Consider the following 22,584-nt stretch of genomic DNA (forward strand, 5'->3'; position numbering starts at 1 on the left):
CCAAGACAGTCGCCCGCCTCGCTGACACTACTGCCCCACGGTGGAAAACCACTGGCACAATGTGTGCCCGACACGCGAGGCCATCTGGCTGGCGAGGGGGGGAGGCCCCACCTCCGGGAAACTCGATCTAGGGAGCAGTGACATCACTGGCCACCGCCCCCCTACCCTTCATTCAGCCCCGCACACGCGTGCGTCACCACCTGAGCGCACGGGGTTATGAGACGCCCGCATCTTTTCGACACTTGACATGAAGTCAGGGTACTGGCAAGTCCCGGAAATGCGTTCACGGCGCCCGATGGGCGGCATTTCAATTCTGCGCAATGCCATTCGGGCTGCAGGACGCCTCCGCATGATGGTCCACGTCCTGGACGGGCACGTTGGCGATTTTGCAGCCGTGTACCTGGATGACGTGATCATCTGGTCTTGGACGTGGGAGGGTCATGCCCACCATAGTCTCGCTGGTTCTTGAACGACTCGCCATGCACGGACTCACATGCGCGCCACACAAGTGCTACATTGGCGCCCGTGAGCCAGAGTTCTTGGGGCACATCGTCAGCGCCGAGGCCTGCCGCCCCATACCCGAACAGCTAAGCCTCATTGACAGGAAACAGGCGCCCCGCACCAGGAAGCAGCTCCAGAAGCTAATGGGGCTGTTAAACTGGTTACGTTCATTCATTCCCAATTTCGCCACAATCACCGCACCCATGACAGACTTTCTCTCCCCGAAAACAAAGTTCCGGTGGACGGAAGCCGCGGACCAATCACTCATCCTAGTGAAGCAACAGTTCCGCGAGTGCCACAACCTGTCACGCCTGACCCCAGACGAGCCCATCTTTGTCCAGACAGATGCCAGCCAGGACGGTATGGGTGCGGTTCTCTACCAGGTGGGTGATGAAGGGGAGCGGCGGGTAGCAGAGTATGCAAGTGCCAAGTTCGGCCCCGCAGATTGACGCTATCACGTGAATGAGCAGGAGTGTCTCGCGGTGGTGTGGGCCCTCAAACGCTACCGGCACCACCTTGAGGGGAGACCATTCACCCTGCGCACGGATAGTCAGTGTCTGCGGTGGCTGGACTCCGCCCAGGGACAAAAATCGAAGTTTACCCGCTGGGCACTCATGCTCCAGGGCTTCACATTCCGTGTCGAACACGTCCCTGGGCGAGAGAACCAGCTGGCAGATGAGCTGTCCCGTCACCCAGACCCCGATACCATCTTCCAAGACACTCAAGGGTGGGATGACCTGATGCCACCGTCCCACTAGCCAGCTACCGGTCTAGCAGCATCACCTCCAGCGGCACTCTACGTCATCGGACGAGCGGATCCCACGGTCCAAGCAGAGGCATCGCCCACCCTGGCCACTCTGGTAGATCACGTGAAACTGGCCCAGCAGGATGACCCAGACACGCAGCACAACCTGGCAGCATGCGGTGAACGCGCCCTCCCACACCAGCGCAACCTGGACGGGGTCCTGCAGAGCAGGGTGCCGGGTGACATGGACACCTGGCAGACCCATGACAGCTGGTGCTGCAGTATTTCCTCAACCATGACCTAGCAGGCCACCCGGGAGCAGATCAGACCCAACGGGAGATCAGGAAGCTGTTCCATTGGCCGGGCATAGCACGGGATGGCCGGGAATACGTGTGCAACTGCCAGCTCTGCCAGCAGCGCAAGGCCTGTTGGGCAGATGAGATTGACCAACAGCGCCCCAGGCGGCAGGAGGAACCATTCCACACAGTAGCCCTCAATGTCATGGGCCCCTACCCTCGCACGTCGCGGGGCAAGCGGTTCCTCGTCGTGGTCACGGATGTGTTCACACGTTGGTCGGAGGCGTTCGCCGTATCCAACGTACGAGCAGGGATAGTAGCAGCCCTACTGGACAATGAGGTCTTCTCCCGTTATGGGTATCCGAGAGTGTTACTAACGGACAACGGGACACAGTTCGCAGGATGGCGGTGGAAGGCCCACTGCCGCAGGTGGGACGTAGAGCACCACACTACCCCGACTTACCACCCCAGGGCGAACCCGACGGAGCGTTGCAAGCAGGACATAAAAATCCAGTTGCGCCTCCGTCTGGGGGAAGACCATTCCAAATGAGACCTCCCCCTGCCCAAGCTGCTCTATTGCCTGCGGCGGCGGACCAATGTGGTCACAGGCCACACCCCTGCTGAACTGCTCCATGGGCAGAATCTCGCCCTACCAGGGGAGCTCCGGGTCGCAGAAGCAGCAGGAGTTGTCACCCGTCCCCCTGTCACTGACTTTAGAGAAGAGGCACGGCAACACCAGGCTCGATTCATAGCCACGCGCAATCAACAATCACCAAATCCACCGACACCGTTGGAGCCCGAGCAAATGGTGTATACCCGGTGTCACCACTTGTCGTCTTGCAGCAAGCGCTACTGCACAGGTCTGAGCCCCAAATGGGCCACCCCCCCGGGAGGTACTGCGACGTCTAGGGCCCACTTCTTACTTGATCCGACTCCCGAACGGTAGGTCGTCAAAGATCCACCGGGATGATTTGCGTCTCGTCCCACCCACAGGCGCCCCAACTGTCCCAGCAGGGGACAGGGACAGTGGTAATGACAAGCATGCATCCACTGCTCACCCCACGTCCCCAGCTGCTCAACACCCAAGCACTTCTTGTCCCACATCCCCTCCAGACCAACACCCAACAACTATTCGTCACACATCACCATCAGATCAACACTTAACCACCCCTTGTCCCATGTCCCCATCAGCTCAACACCTAACCACCACTCGTACCACGTCCCCATCCGAACAACACCCATCTACCGCTCATCCCATGTCCCGTTCGAGCAGCGCAACTTTGCACGAGTTCGAGAGCCTGATGGATCGGCTGGACTCAGAGGGATTGTCCGTAGAACTTTACGATGGGGACGACCCAACCCTGCTCAACCCCGTGTCAGATCCGCTGATCACATTCCCTGATGGAATAGACGACGACTCCCGATCCAGTTCGCCAGGATGGCCCGGCTGGGATCAACCACGCCGGCCATTGGACGCGAGCCATGGCAGTTCAATGTTCACGATGAACATGGAGGAGCCAGAGCAATCCGAAGCCGGACCATCTCAGGAAGGGCGTCCATGCAACACGCGGCGAGTCTTGGTGGAACAGGGCTGCTAGAACAGCCCCAGGGCAACGGCAGCTACACCCAGCGGCCTAACGGGAGACAGGAATGAAGTCGAACCGCAACGGGAGAGTCAAGGGGAGTCCAGCATCCCGGAGGAAGCCCGACACGAGGGACTGAGGTGCTCTACCCGAGCCCGTGTAGCCCCACGACACCTGGTGGACTACGAGTGGGAGCACCCACATGAGGAGACCAACCGAGCGCCACACCCCGATGCACCCCGCCTTCATGTAATGACCCTCCTCCCTTTGGATGCCCGGTCCATTCTCCCCATCATTGCCAGCCAAACCCCGAGCACAGAACCCTCCAGATACATTCCGAACATTGGTGGGGAACAGGCCCCGAGGCAATGTGTGTGACATGGGGCTTCGAGGGGCATAACGGCCTCAGTGAAGGGGGGGCATTTGACGTCGTCCCAAGTGCTCCCTTCGCTCGCACAGGTTGTTCGTTATGTTCCCTCGTCGCCTCATCAGGGAGGGGGGGGGGGGTAGTTTGCGGCTTGAGGAGTCCTGCCGCGCTCGGGACGTTTTTGCGGGAAGCGGGCTCCGGGTGACGCGCAGCGATGCGGAACACAGCAGTCGAGCTTCAGAACTGGACCAGGCAAGTTGTGTGTTGCGCCTCGCGAGTGAACAGTTCCACACCGGGCCACCACCTCTACCGATCCAGCTCCCTGCCAGCCACGTGGCGACATCATGACCCTGAGGATCTCTGCTCTACCTGTGAACTGGCCCACAGGGTCTAAACTTAGGCTAGTTGGCGCCCTCAGCGACGGAAAAATTGTAGCAGGGACCGGTAGGGTGACACCTAAATGAGCATTGACCAACGTAAGCTAAACTATCATAAATAAACTAATTTATTTACCTAATGTACCTCCCACATATAAAAACATATTTCATTAACAAATCTTAAATCTAAGCCTAACAGTTCCTTCATTCTGCATGAGTAACTTACCTTGTTTTATCACAGAATCGTAGCACGCACGTAATCGTCGCAACCATATTTTTGCCTGTCAAAATTGGGATAAAAAAAATTCTCGCGTAAACGTCGCATGATGTTTTTGGTCCCGCTAGTAGATGCCGAATGCTTTGTGTAGGTATTTTTTCCGTATAAAACGATGTATTTTAAATTAGAAATCTAATATTTATTTGGTCACTACCACTTACTTAACAAATTAACGGAAAAATACAACGTTGTTTGGCGTGTAAAGACATTTTTAAAAGTTATTTCCTTTATCTGATCGTCTGCGTGGCCGCGGTGTAGGTGTAATCTAAAATTTAATTTTGGTCATTACCACTTATTTATTTAATAAACGGAAATACAAAGTTGTCTGACGTGTAAATTTTCTTTTAAAGACGTTTTTAAACGGTATTTCCTGTATCTGATTGTCTGCGTTACCGCGGCGTACCGCTTATAAAAATGTAGTCAGCGCATCATTCATGTTTGGTTATGTTGCTTCCCGTATAGAGCGCGCGCACGTAGTTGAATATCGATATCTCGCCGATTGGATGCAACGCGCACTCTGTCAGGTGCCAAGTTAACTACATTTGATAGCCCGCATTCTTTCGTGGCAAGTGTGTACTACGACACGTTAGTTCACGTCAGATTCTAGTGGCTTGCGTTCGCGTTAGAATTTTTAATGTTGAAGAAAGGTATTTGTGTAAGGAATTATTAATATAGATTGTTTGGCGTGCTCTTGTATACTCCGCCTTTTTTTAATAAACGTACTTTCCATGAACGGGTTTTGTTTTTATGAATAACTTTATCTAACAAAAAAAAATTTTTCCGCACAATAGTCGCACCCCTACTTTTCAAACTTGATTTTAGAATAAAATCTGCGACGATTATGCGAGAAAACACGGTATATCCACAATTACCATCCTATGTTGTGTGTGAGGTATGCTAGGTTTAAAAAAAGAGGTTGGTTAGGTTAAGTTTGTTTAAAAAAGTTATTTCCTGAGTATGTTTGATTACGTTATGTTTTGACAATTTTAAAGTGTTTAAATTTTGGTTAAATATGTAACGGTTCGTTACTTACAAAAAATAAAAAGATTTTTCAGCGTCGATTATAGTGTTTGTTTTATTCCTTCAAACTAGGATGCACAGAACAATCCAAAACACTTCCAATGGTTCCTTCACTCGTTTCATTCATACATCTGCCCGTCGAAAAACTGCTAGTAACTCGCGCGAGGAAAATTAGCGAACAATAATAACGTAGATTAAGTCCTTCAGTAATGCTTTGCTGCAAACACATGAAGTCAGTGCGGCCTCAACTATGGCCGCACCTAGCAAAACCGAATTTCGCCCCGAGCCAAACGCCGACGAAGGTGGCCGCAATTTCTAATTATTATTGTCCGAAAGAAAATAAAACAAATTAGGTTGACTTAATATTCGGCCTGACTCCGACCACCAACGTGAAATTATCCATTAGTAAATTACATTAGAATTGGACATCTGGACCTTCCAGCGAAATGCGAAGCAGGGAATCAAGTGTGAACTCACTCAGTCTGTTTCTCAAGTCAGTTTTTATGAGCTTCATTTGAGAGAAATCTCTCTCACAGTCAGCTGTGTGAAGTGGAATGACTCTGTACACTTGTGCGAGTTTGGCTATATTTGGAAACAAACTGCCAATTGTTTTGTCAGTGCAAAGAAAGTGGACCACTTCTGTACAAGTCTTTTTCCTGTGGTTATCAGCCATGTATTGCTTGATTTCACACCATTCTTGTAGGCAAAGTCTTGATTCTAATCCAAATCTTGCAGACGACAGTTTTATAGCTTCTGTTCCATACACATCAAAGCGATGGTCATGAGGAGATGGAAGATGTGTAGGGTTAAAAATGGAAAAACATGTTAGAATGTCACAATCGGTAAATCTGACTTGAATGTTTTCAATTAGTGTTTTGGAGGTACTGTAATTTAATGTTCTTGAAATGAGCAGCATTTGTTGGCTTGGTGTGAACTGAGACACCTTTACTTGCACACATTTCCAAATATGATGCAATTTCCCTCTCATTTAATCCTTCAAAATCTTTCAGTCTCTGAAGTTTGTTGATGGTTGAATCTACAAAAGACTTCACAATACTCAAATCAGCATTTTCCTGTTGAAATATTTTAGAAAGACGGTTCATGATGGGTAATACGTCACACATTAACAACAGTGTTGCAATGAATGAGAATTCAGTCACATAAGAACACAGACCCCGAGCCCTTGCATCATTTCTTTCTTCACATTCCCTTTCAAGACTAAGTACAACACTTGGATAAATATCTTTCATCCGAAGTACACATTCTCCATAGCTCAACCACCTTGTATGACTAGGTTGCTTGACCTTGCCTTGTGGATCTTGAGGAAATAGACACTGTAATTCATGCAGGCCAGCACTTCTGACAGAGCTGTTTTGGTAAAAGTCAAATACCTGCCTCATAATGTCACAGAATTTTTTTATTCCAAGGGTCTTTTCAGCAGCTTGCGATACAGCCAGATTCAACCTGTGGCCTGCACAGTGTACACCAACAGCTTCACATACATTTTCTACACCTAGCTGTTGCTGAATTTCTACCTGTTTCTCTCTTATCTTTTTAACTGCCCCATTATGTTTACCTGTAAGAACAGGTGCACCATCTGTTTCAATACCACACAGCTTTGAGAAACATAGATCACTATCATGCAAATATGATATAACAGCATTTGAAATGTTAACAGAGTTCAGGGCAACACCTTGCAAATTTGAGGTACAATTTTTTGTACCACTAAGGCCACTATTTCCTAAGTCACTGAGAATGTCAATAATTTTCAGGAAACTGCTTTGCAGGACACCTTCACTGTCAACATAACGTGCATGAATGACTAATTGTTCAACTACAGCTGAATCTGTAGTCTCATCAATTTCAATTGCGAAGAATGGTGCATTTTGTAACTTGCCCAAGATCTCATTTTCTATCACAGTGGATAAACTAATTACCATATCTTGAATGGATGTTCTACTACAGTAATTAGCATTTTTTGCTACACGAATTGTGTCTTTGATGGGAACACCAAGAAAGCATGCCAAGTCCAAAATAGGCTCAAAGTTTGTTGTATGAGGAATTTTCTTTTTGCACAAGAAGTATAGACATGCAAACGCTTTCATGAGATCTTCCTCACACATGCTTGGCTGTATTTTGTCACTGATGGGACCATGAAGGCTGGCTTGCAATTCAAGTTTAAGTGAATTAATATGTGCAGCACAATTTTCGTGTCGAACAACACTTTCCAATCGCAAACGAGTGCATGGGGATTTTGTCCAAGTATCTCTATCAAAAGGAGCTTTGTTAAATTTTTGACACAGCAAGCAGAACATACCTTTAGCATCTGTGTTGTAAACCAACCATGCTCTGTTAGTTTTCCACTCTCGCCTAAATGTGACTGCTTGTTTTCGTCCCACTGCAACTGCAGAACTAGTTGAGGGTGTTAGTGTGCTTGCTGGTAGCTGGTCTTCTGTAGATACACCCACAACACTTGATGAGCTAGTTGATGGCACTGGTGGCTGGTCTTCAATAGGCGCAGTGTTTGTCACAAGGCACTTGTTTTCTAACTCTGATACTTTACAATTTGATTTGGTAGTCTCTTCAGAATGAACATTCTCACTGTCCAGAAAAATTTCCCGTTTTTTTCTTGGTTGTGAAACGAAAAACTTTGTAATTGTCTGATTTCTTTTCCCATTGTTAGACATGTTTACACTACTGTAAAAGAAAGCCTTTTGTGAATATCTTAAAATAAATACAGAACTGACAATGTTATTACTAAAACTAATGGCTTATATATGTTAGTTTTCTCACAAAAGTTTTATTAGTATACCATTTGTCACAAATTCTTCACTCACTCCTTTGGCACTCTAGAAATAGGCCATTGGAAGTAACAAGTAAATATACTGTTACGATTTACCTGCGGGTTCGTAAAGGATAGCCCAATTAATAGATTTTATTCCACACACACAGTTTTATTTGTTACTACTACTTGTCACTTACAAATAATCTTCTAAATAATTAATTACACTTAAATAAATGTCAATTCCCTGGTCACTCGTTCCGCACACCTCGCTGGGCCGCACCTCTGGCGCAACTCACGCCGCAGCACCCCTCGTGGGTCTCCGCCGCGGGACTCCGCCGCCGCACTCCGCCGCCGCCGTCACACCCTTCGCCGAGATCCCACTCGACGCCTCACTCGGAACTTCACTCGGGACTCCGCCGCGCCCGCGACTCTATCGCCCGGAAACTCCCGACTCCACTGAACTCACTCACTCCCTGCCCTGGAACCTTCGTCCAAGGACTTCGCCACTCTGCCGCACCTGCGGCACTATCGCCCGGAAACTCCGCCGCGGGAGAACTCCCCACTCAGACTCTCTCTCTGACTGACTCAAAGGTCGGCCCAACCTCCTTAAATAGCCCTTGGGTTCCCATCCAGAACAATCGGGCATGTCTCCGAGATATCGCGCGACCTTCGCCGTCGAAATGCCCAGAAACGCATCGTGAGTCCTCGAAGGATGCGGTGGCTGCTCTAAGAACGCCGATAAAGGCGTCTGAGTCATTTTATTCCGCAGTGCGGCCTCTTTTAAGTAACCCGATCTGAGGCAGGTGCGCGCTGCGACGGTCAGAATGTAGCGAGATAGTATGACACGAGATACCAGGGAGAGGATGCGGGTGGAAGGGGGCGCAGACAGGCCGAACGAGTGCGGCGATGCCATGCACTGCAGCCAAGCGCGATCGTAACATTGCCCCCTCCTTAAACCTGTTCGTCCCGAACAGGTAATGCATCTCCTCCTGGAGGTCCCCATGCTACTCGAAGTTTAGGCCTCCTGCCTTTCCTCCATCGCGGGCTGTACAGTCTCACCAGATAACCCTCTCTCTCATTAGATGTAGCTTCTCTTGTCACCCGGCGACACTTCTGGGTCGCAGATTCCCCATGTCGTTCAGCCAGCTGCCCGAGACGGACCGACCATTGCCTTGGACGGACTCGATATTCTTGAGAGCATTGCTCGTTGCCTCCCAAAGGTTCGCTTGTTTCTTCCCTTTTTCTCTCTATTTGTTCTCTCGTAGCTACTCGTTCACAAAGCATTTCTTCCCAGCTCTTCTTCGTCTCTTCTTGGTTCCTCATTCCCTCTTTGTTCTTATGAATATCGTCTGGACTGTACTCAGTTACTCCTTGCACCATCTTCTTCACTCTTTGTGTTCTCATTTTCTCTTCTCGGTCTTTCTTCCCCTGTTCTTGGTCCTTCTTCACCTCTTCTTGGTCTTCCTGTGTCTCTTCTTGGTCTTCCTTCGTTTCTTCTTTGCACTTCTCTATCTTTTCTTGACTCATGTACATCTCTTCTCGGCTTTTCTTCAGCTCTTCTGTGCATTTAGCCCTCTCTCTTTGGTTTATCTTCATTTCTCCTTGTTCAATATTCCTTACTTTGTAACTTGTCTTCACTATTTCTATGCTTTTCTTCAGCTCTTCTTTCATCTTCATGTCCTGGCTGTTCTCCTCTCCTTGGCTAATGTCCTCTTCGCAGTGTTCTTCGCTGTTCTCTTCACTGTTCTCTTCACTGTTCTCCTCTCGGCAGGTCTCCTCTTCACTGGTCTTCTCTTCGCTAGTCTTCTCTTCGCTAGTCTTCTCTTTGTTGTTATTCTCTTTGTTGTTATTCTCTTGGCTGGTCTCTTCTTGGCTGGTCTCTTCTTGGCTGGTCTCTACTTGGCTGGTCTCCTCTTGGCTGGTCTTCATTTCTCTGTTCTTCTCTTCACTGTTCTTCTCTTCACTGTTCTTCTCCTGACTGGTCTTCTGTTCGCAGTTCTTCTCTTCGCTGTTTTTCTCTTGGCTGTTCTTCTCTTCTATGCTTATCTTCCCTTCGGTCTTCATTTCATTCCTCATTTCTTCTTGGCCATGCTTCAGTTCATCCTGACCCTTCTTCATTTCCTCTAGGCTATTATTTGACCCGCTCTTCTTTTCTTCATGGTGGTTCTTACTCTCCTTCCTTCCACTCTTCATTTCTTCCGTAAAGTTCTTCATACTCGTTAACATTTCTTTGTTATAGTTCTCCCAAGTGGCTCTTATTTCTTCTAGGGCAACCATTATCTCCTTGTATTGCTCGTCAGTAAGCTCTTCAGTAGCCATCTCTCTTTAAATCATTTACTAATAATTAAACAACCTAAATAATAATAATTTTTTGAATACTGTTCTTAATTTTAAATGACTTAGACGAACCTTCTAATTAAAATAACAATAACTCTATTACATTCAAAACTATCACTGACTACAGTAAACTCAAACTAGCTCTAGAAAATTACAAATTCACTAAATTTCTAAATGCTAACTTTACTCTCGAAAAACTAAATCCTATTTCTTAACTGAATCCTAAATCTATTAATTAGGGCTATCCCACTTCTGACACCAAAATGTTACGATTTACCTGCGGGTTCGTAAAGGATAGCCCAATTAATAGATTTTATTCCACACACACAGTTTTATTTGTTACTACTACTTGTCACTTACAAATAATCTTCTAAATAATTAATTACACTTAAATAAATGTCAATTCCCTGGTCACTCGTTCCGCACACCTCGCTGGGCCGCACCTCTGGCGCAACTCACGCCGCAGCACCCCTCGTGGGTCTCCGCCGCGGGACTCCGCCGCCGCACTCCGCCGCCGCCGTCACACCCTTCGCCGAGATCCCACTCGACGCCTCACTCGGAACTTCACTCGGGACTCCGCCGCGCCCGCGACTCTATCGCCCGGAAACTCCCGACTCCACTGAACTCACTCACTCCCTGCCCTGGAACCTTCGTCCAAGGACTTCGCCACTCTGCCGCACCTGCGGCACTATCGCCCGGAAACTCCGCCGCGGGAGAACTCCCCACTCAGACTCTCTCTCTGACTGACTCGAAGGTCGGCCCAACCTCCTTAAATAGCCCTTGGGTTCCCATCCAGAACAATCGGGCATGTCTCCGAGATATCGCGCGACCTTCGCCGTCGAAATGCCCAGAAACGCATCGTGAGTCCTCGAAGGATGCGGTGGCTGCTCTAAGAACGCCGATAAAGGCGTCTGAGTCATTTTATTCCGCAGTGCGGCCTCTTTTAAGTAACCCGATCTGAGGCAGGTGCGCGCTGCGACGGTCAGAATGTAGCGAGATAGTATGACACGAGATACCAGGGAGAGGATGCGGGTGGAAGGGGGCGCAGACAGGCCGAACGAGTGCGGCGATGCCATGCACTGCAGCCAAGCGCGATCGTAACAATACTCATCACCTCATAATACACAAGCCTTCTCTCAATAACAAAGAAAAACTTTCACAAGTCCAACTGACCTATCCACTCTGACACTCATACAACAGATTAATGTTTTAGTATAGGCCTACTTGTCACTTTTGATGGTTCAGTAGAGTGGTTTGCTTGTCACTTAACACGGAAGATAGGAAGGTCCTTTGTTGACGCCTGGCGGCACTGTTATCTCTAAATCATCAGACGCGCGGCGGCAAACGAGCCAGGCTAGGCACGGAGTGTTTGACCTTGTCTTTGCCCCTCCAACGTAAGGAAAGAGGGGGAGGAATGGTTGCCTAGCAACGTAGAGACTTGGGGTGGGAAGGAAGTAGCAGAGAGCTTCTCTGCAGCGGCACATCACACGCAGCAAGACTGTCTAAAAATAGCTCATCCCCCTTCCATATTCACTCCTCCAGCTCCGGCCAGGCGGCAAAAACTGCTTAGTGAAACAAGGAGATAACATTCCTTGCCATACATCCAGGAATAGAGATATGGTTTTTAGATAAAATTAGTGTGGGTCGGCGATTTCCGAGTGTGGGTTTCACCGCCCCATGCCGCCCCATGTGGCTACATCCCTGCATATACAGTAAACTCCCGGTATATCGCGTCCCGATTAATCGCGGAATCGGGTATATCGCGGATCAAACCATGTCCCCCAGTCAGAAATGAATAATAATGGAATAAATGGTTAATAGCCGATTAGGATAATTTTGCGTTGTAACTAACAAACTAAGCATCGGTCAGAAAAAAGCCTAGGCGTAGAAAATGTCCGCAGTGAAATTCTAAACAAGATATCTCCGTACATTATTCCTCTATCTTGTAGGGTTTTCAAATTATGGTCCAATCCAGCCCAGTGATATTTTCTGAAACACTAGTTCTTAACGTCGCTTTATCTCACAAATGAAGCATCGGACAGGGGACCTGATAAAGCCCACCGTCCAGCGACATTATCCAGCGTGACTCGGCTGGGGATTGATGTTGGATAGGCTTGGTTGTCGGCAAGCGCTGGGAGGAGAGAGGCGAGCCGAGAATATGGAGAGAGGTAGAGATTGGAGCGGGCAGAAACACGAGGGGGAGTGGGGGAGGGAATGTTGTCATGCAGCACACAGGCAGAGCATGAGTCACTTGACTGAGCAGCGTCCCTGCGTACAAGGCAAAATCAGGTAGTCCAGTGTTTAAAATTCCACTCCAGAATCTTAATTGGTACTTTACTGGACATCTGTATATAAATGTTTTGTTACAACTTAACCCTACAGACGTAATATTATTGGGTAATTCATCGTATTATACACGTTCATCTTTTTACTTTGGTATAGTAAATATATTAAATAGTGAAGTAAATCAGCTAGCATTTTTTTAATCTTTGCCCAGGAATTCCCAGTGGTCCAATACTTATGTGAACCATACTGTACCACTTTTGCCGTGAGGTAGTAAACAAGCCCCGGAAATGTTTATTTGTAACGGTCTCCCGACCTTTAACCAGAAGCTGGGGAATATAACACTTGCCGATCCGAGCCACACACACTCAGCAACTCGACACAGCGTTTGGTGAGATAAGTAAAGACATAGTTTAACACGGTTTTTAATACGGCGTCACTGATTGCGCTGAAATTAAATTGGCGCAATTTTTGTTTCCCACACGTGACCATTTATAATTTACTGTAAGCATGGATAATAAAGTTTAACCACTTGACACGATAGACGATTCTTTATTCTTTATTGTACGATTGCTAGAATCGTTTTTTCCTGTATCTGCGGCCTACTTCTGCAAAAGACAAGCTATCTGTAAGTAAATATAGAATTTTTATTTTGTCAATCAAACTCGGTACTTTGCGATTCATATTCGGTTTGAAGTATCACTACGGCCTTTCTTTTTAGAAGACTTCGACCACAGAATCGTTTGTAACCGCACACACTGCACTTACTTTGTTACGGACACTGACGAAGCAGATACTGTGGCTGACACCACGAGACTGGCAGCAGCAGCTTGTGTGCCGCACATGTGTATGGCGGCGTGTGGCGCGCTCGTAGGCCGTGCGACAAACTGTGCGCGACACGCGGAAAAATAAAAACAATTCAACGTTTAATATTTATCTTTAAAATTTATTATTTTTATTTTTTCACCCGCGTTTAGTGAAAACTGCGGATGCAAAGTCCGCACAACGGCGGGCCGTCTATACTGTGCGTGCTTGCCAACCTATTAGAACACAGGCGGTGTTTTATACCTTTTGACCGTGGTCACATCGAAACATCGCGTATATGCAACAACACGGGTAAAAGTTATGTCCCCCGACAACCGCGTTAAATAGGGAGTGTACTGTATTAGTATCCATAATGTCTGATTATACTGTTTCATAACATATACATCATTAAAAAAAATTGACTTATTACTGCTTACATATACAAAAAAGAAGTTTAAAAGAAAATTATTTATTTAGAAGGGCAGGGTCTTGCAATGTTACATAACCCCCCAACTTTTCAATTAAATTAACACTACATTTCATTGAAAAGTTACAAAAGTGAAAACCTAACCTGTACAAAATACATTCAAAACATCTTTAGACATAAATGCATCCTGTCATTACACTCTTGTTTATAAAATAAATTCAAAAAACAATCATTTTTATAAATTACAAAGATTAATACAAATTTTCTGTTAAATTTAAAATCGAAATTTCAGTTTTGGTACAGTCAACAATCCTCATCCCTAATGTTCTCTTAGTTTTATTAATACAAAATACAAGTAGTTTCAAACTTAATCTCTTCACAAATTTCAAGCAGTGTTCCCTGGTTTACGACGAATCTTCTTATCACATATCTCAACTCTGGTTGGAACAGCTGTGGACATCTCTACACAAACTGCAACAACTCCAACAAACTTATATCTGTAAGACACAACTATCTCGGCTGCACTGGCTGGAACAAGAACTGCAGGAATTACGTCCCTCTGACCACCTGAAAACAATCTCGATGACAAAAACCATCTTGACAACTGACATATTTCAGCAGTGGAGCACCTCGACACTAGCTGGCACATATAATTCCAATGATGACGACGAACAACAATCGTCTCCTCAAAGACAACTGCATGACAGATAACTCTTTTCTTACCAGGAAACCACTACCTTCACCCATGAATCAACCAAATCCTCCACCCCTCATACTTGCACCAACAAACTTCAACAACACTGCTAAACTCAGACTGTTGACCAAAACTTCCGACGTTATCTTCCTACCTCTGATGCCTTTATTATTATTTTTACGATGAAGATTTTTCTAATAGAATAATTATTGAAGATCTCATGAATAATATATATATATGAAGAAACAATATGACGAATAGAATGACAAATATACTTTTCAACTCCCTTCCACTCTCAACAGTGAATCCACCATCTCCCTTATACATCAGGTTGCTGACCCGTCTTCAAAAAGACGCAACCAAACCTTTATTTTATTTGGCCATCCTGGTCCCAGGGTCCTACTATACGGTATGGTTAAGGGGTGAAATACTCCACAGAACCACGATCACCAGACTCATTGATTCTATGAAGAGAACGGGCTTGGAAATCTCAGCGGAAAGAATACTCCATCCAGGAATATTCTCGGAAATCTCAACAGGAAATCAACAATTTCCCTCACGAAACGAACCCGTCTAGAAATCTCAGCAGGGAACCCACGGCTTTACAGGCAGACAAATATGCCCCGAAACCTCAGCAGGGGATCCATCTGTCTTTCCAGGCAGAGGAGTTAGCCTTGGCCCACCTGGAGAAGGACATGTAGGGTCAACAGACCGAGAAACCCATCTTACCCATCATTCCTAGCTCCTGAGCTAGCCGAAAGGTAAGAGGCGCCCAACTAAAACCCTTTTAGCTGCTAGTCAGCTCGGCTAACCTACTTCACATAAAAAATACAAGCATCACTTTACAATGGTAGCGATAACTAAATTGTATATCGATTACGAGAAAGTTTCAAACTGTATGAAGATATATTCCTTAATTTACACATTTACATACAAACGTTTCAGCACCATTTATTCTTTACACAATGTTTTACTTTATGTTCCATGGTCTTAACAATGACACATGCCAATTCGTATGATTTACTCTGTACACATTATGGCCTATAATGGCCTCAACTTTATATGGTCCATCATATAGTTTGAAAAACTTATGAATCTTATTATTGATCAGCGAAGATAACTTATGTGAAGCAATCAAAACTTCATCACCCTCCTTAAAATTAATTTGCTTAACATTTTTATCAAACTTGTTTTTCTTACACTAGCCTTATACATTAGTTTTTTCCTAGCATTTTCTAACTTGTCTTTTAACTGCATTTCATTATTTTTAGGAAAATTAATTGCCTTTTGCAATCTCGTGGTTGGCAAAACCTGCAACATCAATTCAACAGGTGTGAACCCTGTACTTTCATGCCAGCAATTATTTATCAGTTTTTCCACTTGACTTACGACAATTGCCCAATGGCCATGGTTTTCGTTACAGTACACTCTAAACAACCGTCCCAATTCCCTCATCACCCTCTCTGCAGGGTTAGCAGCTGGATGGTATACCGCAGTGTATCCTAACTCAATACCCAAAATACTAGACAAGGTTTTCCACTGCTCACTTTGAAATTGTGGTCCATTATCAGAAATTATTTTTTCTGGAAGGCCTATCTCTTTTACATACATGTCCATTACCTTCTCAGTAACTACTTGAGCGGTAGCCCTTTTAATAGGATACAATTTTACATACTTAGAAAAAACATCTATTACAACCAAAATATACTTAACACCACCTCTTCCTTTAGGTAAAGGTCCAAACAAATCAATACACACCACTTCTAATGGCTTGCTCGCCAAAACATTACCCATCAAACCTTGACATTTTCGATTCATTACCTTAGTTTGTGCACACAATAAACATGATTTGATACACTTAGACACTGTCCTATACATATCCCTAAAAATACAAAACTCTTGAATATATTTAACAGTTTTTGTTACACCAAAATGACCACATTCATTATGCATTAGAGCACATATTTCATTTCTTAAATTATTCGGAACACAGAGTACCCACTTAGGAATACTATTACTTACATTTTGAAACAAATGACCATCTTTGATTACAAATTTTTCCTTGATTACATTTCTACAATCTGAAGATTCTAATTCTTGTACTACCTTACTTAACCGGGAATTCTTGTTTACCTCTTCAGCCAATTTCTCAGAAAATTCCTCTATACCATCCTCTATTACTTTTATCTGTTTACTTAAACTGCGAATTTGAAACTCTTTTACTCGAGCTGATTGTGAATCTGTTACTACTCTGGATAATGCATCTGCAACTACTTGTTCTTTGCCTGGTATATGTTGAATGTTCAAATTATACTCCTGCAAGGCTAGGATCCATCTGGTAATATGCCCATGTAAAAGTTTACAAGAGCTCATGTGGCATAAGGCCTTATGATCGGTAAGCACCGTGGTTTCCCTTCCGTAAATATATGTGCGAAATTTTGAAACAGCAAATACTATACTAAGTAGTTCCTTTTCTGTGGTTGTGTAATTTACTTCAGCTGAATTTAAAGCCCTGCTGGCAAAACTAATTGGAATCTGTACCCCATCCTGATTTATCTGAAAAAGCATGGCACCTACTGCTTCATTAGATGCATCACATGAAATGTAAAATTTGTCATCTAGTTTAGGATGATATAATAAAATCTGCCTTTCCAATTCCTGTTTAAGCCTTTCCAATGCCTGATCCTGAGCTTCACCCCACTCCCAGCACTGACCTTTCTGAAGAAGTTTCCTTAATGGTCCACAAATATGACTGAAACCTGGAATGTATTTACGAAAAAAATTGAAAAAACCTATGAGTCTCTCTAATTGTTTGCGGTTTTCTGGTGGAGGGTAGTTCCTTAGTAGGATTTGAATATTCAGAGCTACGCCTTTCAATAATATCCATACTAATCATGTTTTGAATCTCGTTTTCTACTGCAGGTCTCAAAATGTAAGCTACTGGGTACTGCCTCTGTACAAAAGGTTTATGTTCCCTCACTTTTAGTTCACATCTGTTTTTAATATTTAAACCTGGGAAATTAGCAAATGCCTTATGTTGTTTCTGTAAAATCTGCCTTAATTCCGCCCGCTGCTGATCCGTACCCCCTTGAAGCAAAATTTGTTCAACATCAGTTTCTGTAATATATGCTTTTTCCAAAAAATTACATTCCAATTCTAGTTAATTTGAACATATTTCTCCCTTTAACATTTGTAACTGGAATGATTGTTTTCCCATCTGCTTCAAAAGCAATTTTAGTCCCCATCAAATATACACATTGTTGTGAATAATTAATAACAGTTTCATTTCCTTGTAGCCAATCAGCTCCTAAAATTATTTTAACACTTAACCCTTTCACAACAAGGAATACAATCCACATGCTAATATCACCAAATTTTACTTCTAAAAGGACCTGTTTTTTCACATTTTTGTTTCTAATCCCTGTAGCCCCTACTATAGTGACATTAGATACTGGTAACACTGCTAAAGATTTAGTGATTTGATTTCCTAATGAGTTAAAAAATTCTTCAGAGATTGCAGTTACTTCACTGCCAGTGTCTATCAACATTTTTACTGGTGTTTTTACATCACTAATTTCCCCCAAAACATAAGGACATGTACCCATTTTTCCTTGAAAAATTTGGTTACCCAATTCTTCAACATCATGTAATAAGTCATCCCTATCATGTGAGGTAATTTTATTATTACAATTTTGCAAAACCTGGCATTGTGATACTGCCCCTCTTGCATTTGCTTGTGGGGGGTCTGAGGCTCGATCCTCCCACTCTATTGGTTTAAATTTCTATTGTCTCTCCTCTCTTGTTGCTGTGGTTGTCTCTGCCCCTCTGGTGCCCTCCCTTCTTGCTGCTGCTCTCGTCTCCACCTGGGTACCCTTTCATTACCTTGTTCTGGGCGAGGAGGTTGTTGCTGGTAACCTGGCTGGTGGGCCCTGCGGCCTGCCCTGGTACTCTGGGTCCCTGCCACGGAGCCCCTCCTCCCGCTCATCTCGTTGATCGAGAGTTTCCAGCAGCGCCACTACCTCCTCAACACTTTGGGCTCTCAATCCTAGGATGCAATTTTGTACCTGTCGATTGAAATGATGTACCACATGAGAAATGAACCGCTCATCCGTTATAGGATTACTGAGGTATTTAGCCTGACTGTGTAATCTGTGAACATAATTAGCCATGGGACCATCCCTTCCCCGGTGTTTCCCTGAAAACAAATATTGCAAAAAATCATCCTGCACATAAATTCCCCAATATTTTTCCAGGAATGCTTGCCTAGCATCTGTAAAATTGTTCCACTCACTTTCCTTCTGCATTCCCCACTGCAATGCATCACCTGCCAATTTTGTTACAAATAATTCTACCTGCTGTTCATCAGATCCTTTAAGATATCGAAATACTTTGTCACATTTTGTGATAAATTGGATAGGCGTGGCCCCCCTGTTATCAACATAAAATTTTGGAACAGTTTTCTCAAATGTGTTAATTTCATCAATGGTGAGGACTGAGCTACGCATGGTGCCATTATTGTCACCTCGAATTCTAGCCAATTTTTCCTCAACTTTCTTTAGGCATTCCTGACCCACTTCATCTCGAAATTTTTCGAACTTATTTTCTATGTTTACATTTTCCAAAAGTACTTTCTCTAAATTTATTTCTAAAGTATCCTGTACTTCCTGTATTTGCCTATCCTGTATCTGAAAGTTCCTTATGTTTTCATTTACCTTAATGTGAAGGTCCTCAATTTCATTGTGATTTCTGGTAACTTCGGCTTGGACCTGTTCAAAATTTTCCCGCAAACCCAAAAGTTTATTTTTATTTTCTTGAACCTCCTGGCTAACTATAGTTACACTTTCCTTCAAATTTTCTACCTTACTACTACATTTATCAAGACCAGTCTGCACCTTTTCAATTCCTAACTCACACACTTCAACCCTTTGTGTACAATTGTAAATTTTTTCGTTTACTTCAGTTTGTACTTTATCAAGTTTGTCCTCTGTATTCACTAATTCCTGCCGTACCTGTTTAAGGATTTCATCCTTAACCTGTGAAATTTCCTGTTTTAATTCCTGTTGTCCCTGTTCCATTTTTTGTTGTCCCTGTTCAATTTTATTCGTAAGATCCTGTTTTAATTCCTGTTGTCCCTGTTCAATTTTCTGGTTTATTGCCAATAGCAATTGCATAATTTGGTCTGACCCCCCCATAACCTCAACAGGGCTTTGAACAGTTGGATGTGTTCTCTGTTGACTACTTTCAGCAGGATGTTCCATGTTTTCAGTTACTTCCGGTTGACATGAAAAATCCTGTTCAATTAAACTTGTCTCAAAATTTGGATTTGACTGCTCAGAATTGTCTACATTTTCCTGAAAACCCATAAAATCCAATTCGCTACTGTTGGTACTAGTGTTATCCATGTTGACCTACACAAATTACAAAATTTTACACAAATACAAGTTAAATTCTCAAAACCAATACAAATAACACAGTTTTCTTAAATTTTTCACTTGCTATTATCGGCGACTCATCCCAAGTTGTCCCGCGAAGTGACGATCTCGATGTCTGGCAATTAGGTCCTGAAGTCCCACGGTGCCTTGGGTCGCTCTGTCCCGCGATGTACCGCTTTCCGCCGTCTCTCTGGAACACTTCACTCGCCGAAACAGCCCGTCGTCTCACGCCGCGGAGAAAAGCTGCATTCACCGCTCAGCTGCGCCGACAGTTCTGGATACACTTCGCCGTTTTCTTCTAAACTATTCAATATTAGTCGTAGATTTTTTGTCCTTCGAGGTTATCTTAGTCACCAACTGTTTTAAGAATGTTTATATTTTTTTCCTTCGCTGCCGAAATGTCCGTCTTAATCTCAGGGTCGTGTCCAAATTCAAGCCGCGCGTCCGGGCGCCAAATATAACGGTTTGTTACATACACGAATAAAAAGATTTAAAGCGTCGATTGTAGTTTTTGTTTTATTCTTTCAAATTAGAATGCACAGATGAATCCAAACACTTTCAATGTTTCATTCACTCGTTTCATTCGTACGTTCGCCTGTCGAGAATGCTCACAGCTCGGGCGATGAAGATTAACGAAAAATAACGTAGATTAAGTCCTTCAGTAAAATCTTACTGTAAGTACACGAAGATAGTATGACCTCGAACATGGCCGCACCCAGCGAAAACGAATTTCGCCACGAGCCAAAACGCCGACGAAGGTGATCAAAATTTCTAATTTATGTCCTAACGAAATAAAAAGAAAATTAGGTTAATTTTATACTCGGCATGGCTCTGACCACCCATGTTAAATTATCTATTAAGCAAATTACTTCATAATTTGGCGAGAAGCCACCGAACGCGACTGGTGGAATCTTACACCTTCTCCTCCACGCAGGGAGGATAAGTCACATGACCTCACCGACCAATCACACACACGCTTCATTCACACTTACAGATACAAGCCAATCACAGAACAAATTACAATACATGAACAACACTTACAGGCCTCTCATGCCTCTCTTTCTATCTATCACACCAGACACAGTCCCGTGTTCTAGAATCATTCCACACGTTAATGAACATTATAAACAGCAATTATAATACAAATTACTTTACAAAATTAAAATCATTTAGAAATAACCTGAAAAAGTAGGCCTAAACAGGCAAAAATCTAATACAGCGGCTCATTTGTGAATAATTACATAAAAAATAGTAATGATTGAAAATGTCTAATAAAATAATAAATACCTTCTTAAAAACATATCAAGTGAAAATAACATATATTAGTATCCATAACGTCTGATTATACTGTTTCATAACTTATACATCACTCAAAAAACATTGACTTATTACTGCTTACATATACAAAAAAGAAGTTTAAAAGAAAATTCTTTATTTAGGAGGGCAGGGTCTTGCAATGTTACAACTTTTATAATTTTTTGTCAAAGTATCACTAAACTGTCTGTACAAGGTATCCCTGTTCTGTTTATTTTTTTGCAGTCCTGCCGATTTCAAATATATGCTACTCGTGCAGTCTCAATTGTTCATGTAAACAACTTGTGAATAAAACAGGTGACTTGTGAAAATTTTATACAAGCTAATCAACTTCTAAAAGTTACGAGACTTTTTTTATGAAACACATTTCCCAGAGCTTGTGACTTGGGAACTTGTGACTTGTAGCTTGTAAGTATGTAACTTGTAATGTTTATGAAATAGGGCCCAGAGGTTAGTACATTTTAGAGGGAGAGAACTAGAACTAGTTAAAATCTACTAGAAAACTACGTTACCAACGGAAAAAGCAAAAATTGAAGAGTGACTAAATCTGTAGTAACAGTACAGTAATTACATAGTTGTTCCTATCTGAAGCAGATCTGTTGGATTCTACTTGGATGAAGTAACACGGAGACTGCCTCAAGGGGGCTAGAACATACAATTGTAGTTGAAGATACACTTCAAAGGGCAGGGGCCCGATTCTTGATGCTGTCGGAATAATTCCAATAGCAGATTAATGTGCAAGTTTTATTCCCACAGACAGCTAAATGTCTATTCTTGAAACTGCAACAGCAGCCATCAGAATCAACATTGTCGGGTTGACGAAAAGATTCCATGGAAGTATGGCAACGTTTTTTGTGTTGTTGTCACTGGTAGAAGGCCAATTACAATGAGGGAAGGACCATTTTTAATGGAAGTATATTATAAATTATTATTTTTTCATTATGTTCATCTTTTTTCTCTAGTTGATGGACGTGGAAGTTAGGTGTATAAATAAATAAGTAATAATTAATGCAGGCCCCTCCTCCCACCACCACCCTCTATGACCTGGGCGTAGTGTATGTGTGTGTGTGTCGGCCCGCGCCCACCGGTGTGACGGCAGTGCTTCGCTCCCGAGTGATGCCGAGCGAGGACGTGTGGGCCGCCTTTGAGAGCCTGCCTTATTGTGTGTTTTAATAAATAGCGAAGGGATGTAGTTACGTGTTGTTATTGATGCTGGGGGAAACAGGCCTCGCTGCACACGGGCAACGTCACGGCCTGAGAATAGAGTCCCGGGTCCACATGCCTGTAACACATGTGATGGTGTCCTAGGTGTAAAGCCAATACTTATATCCAGAAATATGAA

The 22,584-nt window shown here is 44.0% G+C and overlaps 1 protein-coding gene across 11 annotated transcripts in view; it reads left to right on the forward strand.

The window, feature by feature from the left end:
- Positions 1–22,584, forward strand: part of LOC134540487 (gastrula zinc finger protein XlCGF26.1-like) — a 206,645-nt gene that overhangs the window by 32,026 nt on the left and 152,035 nt on the right. The gene's annotated exons all lie outside the window — the stretch shown is intronic.

The sequence above is a fragment of the Bacillus rossius genome, chromosome 16 (assembly GCF_032445375.1).
Source record: "Bacillus rossius redtenbacheri isolate Brsri chromosome 16, Brsri_v3, whole genome shotgun sequence".
NCBI classification, from domain to species: domain Eukaryota; kingdom Metazoa; phylum Arthropoda; class Insecta; order Phasmatodea; family Bacillidae; genus Bacillus; species Bacillus rossius.